Source organism: Lagenorhynchus albirostris, chromosome 3 (assembly GCF_949774975.1).
Source record: "Lagenorhynchus albirostris chromosome 3, mLagAlb1.1, whole genome shotgun sequence".
NCBI lineage: Eukaryota > Metazoa > Chordata > Mammalia > Artiodactyla > Delphinidae > Lagenorhynchus > Lagenorhynchus albirostris.
Window position 1 is genome coordinate 18848908 of NC_083097.1, and position 7008 is coordinate 18855915.

Below are 7008 nucleotides of genomic sequence, written 5' to 3' on the forward strand. Positions count from 1 at the left end.
TGACGAAGGATTAATCCCCAAAATTTATAAGCAGCTCATGCAGCTCAATAACAAAAAAACAAACAACCCAATCCAAAAATGGGCAGAAGACCTAAATAGACATTTCTCCAAAGAAGATATACTGATTGCCAACAAACACATGAAAGAATGCTCAACATCATTAATCATTAGAGAAATGCAAATCAAAACTACAATGAGATATCTTCTCACACCAGTCAGAATGGTCATCATCAAAAAATCTAGAAACAATAAATGCTGGAGAGGGTGTGGAGAAAAGGGAACCCTCTTGCACTGTTGGTGGGAATGTAAATTGATACAGCCGCTGTGGAGAACAGTATGGAGGTTCCTTAAAAAACTACAAATAGAACTACCATATGACCCAGCAATCCCACTACTGGGCATATACCCTGAGAAAACCGTAATTCAAAAAGAGTCATGTACCGAAATGTTCATTGCAGCTCTATTTACAATAGCCCAGAGATGGAAACAACCTAAGTGTCCATCATCGGATGAATGGATAAAGAAGATGTGGCACATATATACAATGGAATATTACTCAGCCATAAAAAGAAATGAAACTGAGCTATTTTTAATGAGGTGGATAGACCTAGAGTCTGTCATACAGAGTGAAGTAAGTCAGAAAGAGAAAGACAAATACCGTATGCTAACATATATATATGGAATTTAAGAAAAGAAAATTTCATGAAGAACCTAGGGGTAAGACAGGAATAAAGACACAGATCTACTAGAGAATGCACTTGAGGATATGGGGAGGGGGAAGGGTAAGCTGTGACAAAGTGAGAGAGTGGCATGGACATATATACACTACCAAATGTAAAATAGATAGCTAGTGGGAAGCAGCCGCATAGCACAGGGAGATCCGCTCGGTGCTTTGTGACCGCCTGGAGGGGTGAGATAGGGAGGGTGGGAGGGAGGGAGACGCAAGAGGGAAGAGATATAGGAACATATGTATATGTATAACTATAACTGATTCACTTTGTTATAAAGCAGAAACTAACACACCATTGTAAAGCAATTATACTCCAATAAAGATGTAAAAAAAAATTAAGAGGAAAAAAAAAGAAAGGCATCTCTTTGTCATAGATGAGATGATTTAATATTGTTAAAATTAGAATACTCCCTAAATCAATCTACAAAGGTAACAAAATCCTTACTAAAATCTCAGGTGGCTTTTTTTGCAGAAATTGTTGAGATAATCACATAATTCAAGCGCTCAGAATAGACAAAACATTCTTGAAAAGGGGAAAGAAAGTGGGAGGAGTCACACTTCCCAATTTCACAAGTTATTACTCAGTGCATTAAGCAAGGCAGCATGGTACTATCATAAGACTAAACATAGAGACAAATGGAATAAAATTGAGATCTAGAAATAAACTCTTAAATTTATGGTTAACTGATTTTGATAAGGATGCCCAGACAATTCAATGGGGATGGAAGTTTTTTCAACAAATGATACTGGGTCAACTGGACATCCACATTCAAAGGAATAAAGTTAAACTTCTTTTTCAAACCTTATTAAAAAATTTACTCAAAATGGATCATAGGCATAAACAGAATAGCTAAAGTTATAAGCTTGATAGAAGAAAATGTAGAAGTAAATATTTGTGAACTTGGATTAGGTAATGGTTTCTTAAATAGGATATCAAACAGAAGCAACAACAGTAACAAAAAAAGGATAATTGGATCACACTAACACTAAAACCTTTGTGCTTAAAGGACATCATAATGAAAGTGAACATTCAACACACAGAATGAGAGAAAATGTTTACAAATATATATCTGATAAGGGGATTTTATCTAATATATGTACATATATTAATATTTCCATCTCAATAATAAGCAGCAAAATAACCCAATTAAAGAAATAATGACAAATGATTTGAAAAGACATATTTCAAAAAGAAAATATATAAATGGTAAACATATAAAATATGTTGAACATCATTACTATTTAGATAACACAAATCGAAATGACTTCACATGCATTAAGTGGCTATGATTCAAAAAGACAGATTGTGAAAACGGTTGGTAAGGATATGAGGAAATTGATACCTTTATACATTTGTAATTAGAATGTAAAAGGGTACTGCTTTAGAACACATTTTGGAAGTTCCTCAAAAATGTTAAACGGAGTTATTATATGACCTAGCAATTCCACTCCTAAATAAGCATGCAAGAGAAATGCAAATATATATCAAATAAAAACTTAATATGAACGTTTATATTAATATTATTCATAGCGGCTCACATGTAGAAACTACCCAAATGTCCCCAAATCTGTTGCATGGGTAAATTTGTTACTGTATATTCATATAACATAATATTATTCAGCAATAAAAATGAAGCAATAATACATGCTACAGTGTGGATGAACCTTGAAAATGCTATGCTAAGTGAAAGAAGTAATAAAAAGCCATATACTGTAGGAAAACATTTCTATGAAATGTCCAGAAGAGGCAAATCTATAAGGACAGAAATAAAATTAGTGAATGCTAAGGACTGGAGAGAAGGTTGAAAGGGGAATGACTGCTACTTGCTGCTTGTTTTTTTGTGAGATTTAACTCTTCTTAAGTTAAATGGTGGTGATAACTGTACAACTGTGTAATATACTATTACCATTAAATTGCACACTTTAAGTGATTGAATTTTATGGTATGTGAATTGTATGTCAATAAAGATGTTTTTAAAATAAATAAATAAATGCACTGTCATTTTGTGGAGTCCTGGAAGAGGACAAGTTGAATGCAGGGGAGCAGTGGGATGGATATTTCAGTAAATTGTTATTGGTTTTGCTTAGAATAGTGATGCAAAAGAAACATTAAGTATCAAAGCTAAAATATTTGTTGATTAATGGGCTATGGGCATGAAGGTCACTAAGATAATACAGATAGCACTGCAATTTTTTTTTTCTTTTTTGGCGGTACGCGGGCCTCTCACTGCTGTGGCCTCTCCCATTGCAGAGCACAGGCTCCGGATGCGCAGGCTCAGCGGCATAGCTCACGGGCCCAGCCGCTCCGCGGCATGTGGGGGGCACGAACCCGTGTCCCCTGCATCGGCAGGCGGACTCTCAACCACTGCGCCACCAGGGAAGCCCGCACTGCAATTCTTTAATGCTACTCTGACAGGCAGCAATCATATATCTATTAATAAAAATATTAGTTAACCCTATAATTATTATATTTATATGTACAATTCCAGCTTATGAGCACAAAATAAGGCATTCTTTAGATGTTCAGCACTATTTAAAATATCACATTGTTTCTATTTTCCTTACAGACTATCCACATAGACAGTGTTTCTTTGAGTCACAACCACAATACTTTTTGTTATATTAGAAAAAACATATTGAATATATACAATGAAATATTATTCAACCACGAAAAGAGGAAATCTTGCCATTTACAACAACATGGATGGATCTCTAGGGCATTATGCTAACTGAAATAAGACAGAGAAAGACAAATACCATATGATCTCACTTATATGTGGAATCCTCAAAAAATAAAATAAAATAAAAAATAATACAGCAACAACTGAATTCATAGATACAGAGAACAGAGGCAGTGGATTGGTGATGGATGAAATAGGTGAAGGCGGAAGGTAGTCCAAAGGTACAAACTTCCATCTATAAAATAAATAAGTTCTGGGGATGTTATGTACAGCGTGGTGACTATAGTTATTAATACTGTACTGTATATTTGAAAGTTGCTAAGAGGGTAGATCTTAAAAGTTCTTGTAAAAATATTGTAACTCTGTGTGGTGATGGATGTTGACTAGACTTAATGTGATAAGTACTTCACAATATATGCAAACATCAAAGCATTATGCTGTATACCTGAAACTAATAAAATGTTATATGTCAATTATATCTTAATTAAAAAAAGAGCTACTGAAAAATATACTACGCATTATAGAGAGTAAAACAACATATGGTTACAATTATTTCAAAAGAATATTTACAAGTGTTGACATTACTGATGGTAAGTCAAATTTTCTGCTAAGTGACACTCTACGCCAAAGCACGCTCAAAAATTTCTTTGTGCTAATCTCATCTCCAGGCAATACCAACCATCCACCACCCTTGAGGTGGTTGTTAACTATGGGTTACCAGCTACACATCAACTCTGAAAAATCCTTCATTCACTTGTGATAATAACTTCAAAGAAAGGAGAATGGGAATCCAAAACATCTACTATGACAAGCACCAGATGCTGCAAAATGCAGCATAAGCACAGGACAAAAGCATTCAATTTCACAGTCACGGAATAAAGTACAGTAAATTGCCCAGACAGCACATCAAAATGGCGCAGATTTTGCTTCCTCTCCCAGGATCAGCGGATGATTAAAGAGCATGGTCTCATAAAAGTCTCTTGCAAAAATTCAACTCGTATGTTTTTACTTCTTTTTAGTTGACATAAGAGTTGTTTATCTTCTTAATTGTAATTTGTTAAAAGTCTTAATCATCAAAGCATATTGAGCATATTAATGAAAAGGTATTTCTTTCTGGTCAATTACTGTGGTATTCAGGGAGAATAAAAATGAGAGTTAGCAATATCAACTTTATAAACCAAATAGAGAGTGTATATAGCTTTCTCAACTTCAAGTTATTGTTGTTATTATTATTATCTTTCACCTGCCTCTGGCAGATTATTATAAGAAATAAAACCTGATGGAAGAACCACAGGGTAGGGCTCAGTTTGATTCACACACACACACACACACACACACACACACACACACAAGTTATAATAAAAAATAAATCGGGACTTCCCTGGTGGCACAGTGGTTAAGAATCTGCCTGCCAATGCAGGGGACATGGGTTCAATCTCTGGTCTGGGAAGATCCCACATGTCACAGAGCAACTAAGCCCGTGCGCTACAACTACTGAGACTGCAAGCCACAGCTACTGAGCCCATGTGCTGCAACTACTGAAGCCCATGCGCCTAGAGCCCGTGCTCCGCAACAAGAGAAGCCACAGCAATAAGAAGTCTGCGCGCTGCAACAAAGAGTAGCCCCCGCTCACCACAACTAGAGAAAGCCCACGCGCAGCAGTGAAGACCCAACACAGCCAAAACAAATAATAAATAAATAAGTAAAATTTTTTAAAAATAATTTTTAAAAATTCACAGATAAGTTTCTATGTGTCAGGTACTATATTAAGGTCTGGGTTAAGAATGGCTAATACAACAATCATAAAGCAACTGAGAGTCTAGTAGGGAATTTAATGCATAAACAAATATCATATCTTGATGCTGGAGGTGTGCTCAGAAAGTTACATGCGAAGTGCTGGGCATCTCCCCATCAGGAGTGATGGTTGTCAGGTAAGGATGCCTACAGAAGGGGATAACTCAGTTAAATTGTCCATGAATGAGGAGCAGTTAGCTTTAAAGACAAGTAAGATGAGGAGATAGGGCATTTCATGAAGTGAAAGTAACATGAACAAAAATAGAAATATCACACTACTGCTTGAGCAGTAGTGTGATATGTGTAGAGGGAAATTACAAGCAACCCAGCCTCATAGAATGGAGTGGAGAACAGTGAAGGCAGTAAAAGTTGTATCAAATCATACTCCAAGTTACATACAGTAGCATAACCTGAATCCTAGTTCTGAAATTCCCAACACTTACTAATGTTGCTGGGCAAAAATTTTTAATCATTCTGAGATGACATCTAACCTTTCTTTCAAATTCCTATTGATTGAACTGAAAATGACAGTCTTCCCATAACAATCTAAGCCAAACTGCAGATGCCCTCTACAGCATTAAAACCAACAGGGACTTAGACTGTCATCAGACACTACCAAGAAGTGCTCTGCACATGCTAGTTTATAACATTTAGAGATAACATTTTTGATGTCCAGTTCCAAGGACTAAAGCCCTCGTATGTGAACAGATCATCTCATTTTTACTTGGAAAAGCCCAGTTTTCTAATTCTATCTTCACTTATTAGCTCTATGCTTGTTAGCTCTCTGGTGGCTGTGATGATCTGCCTCAAGTACTAGGACATGAAACATTTAAATGTAATTTACCACAATACAGCTGAGTCAGAGTTTTGAGGGGGAGCCCATCACATATTTTTTAGGGTCTCCAATGATTCAACCCATTAATCTGGAAGACTTAACTGAGGGTAGTATTTTACTTACTTTCTACAAATAAAAGCAATTTCCCCCCTCTCTTTCTTCTACCAGAAAAATACATTAATTTAACAAATATATTGAGTACCAAAAACATGTCAGGTACTGTTCTTGGTGCATGGAATACATCTTTGAGCAAAGTGTACAAAAGCTCTCACCATCTTTATTTTATATGCTAGTGCAAAGGGGAGGCAGAGACAGAAAATAAACAATAAAGGAAGTATTCCTGAATATTATGCTATTTTGCTATCATAAATCCCCATTTGATTCTTTTGATGTGATTCTTCTCTATGACATTTTACCCTGAAATTCTTCATCTTTTTGCCAACCTCCATGATAGTTTCTCTTTTGTGGTATCTCTTGGGAGAGAGGCTGCTATTCCTTTTTTCTGCATCATCCAATGATACACAAAAAGCCCTTGGAAACAACAAACAATTACAGGAAACCTAATATTATTTTGTCATGTGTTATTTTAACAATCTTAAAACATATATCCTCTATATTCTCATTTCCTACGTGCTCTGTCCAAACTACTTAGTATCATCACAATCAGGTTCTAGCTATATCGTTTGCTTAATTCCTCTACTCCTTCGTTGTAATCACACTGGAACACCCAGAGTTATCTGAACATGATATCCACATCTTTGGCTCACTCCTGTACGTCATACAACTTAACATTCCATCTTTTGCTGCTGTTGAATTTTTAGTAGTCCAGTTGTCATTTTCTCTGGGAAATGTGTTTTCATTTTCCTTACATTTCACTGATTGATCATTCCTCACTACGCAAACAATTTTGGAAAATATATTATTTTTAAAATATTCACTTTGTTTCACACATTCACATCTTATCAATG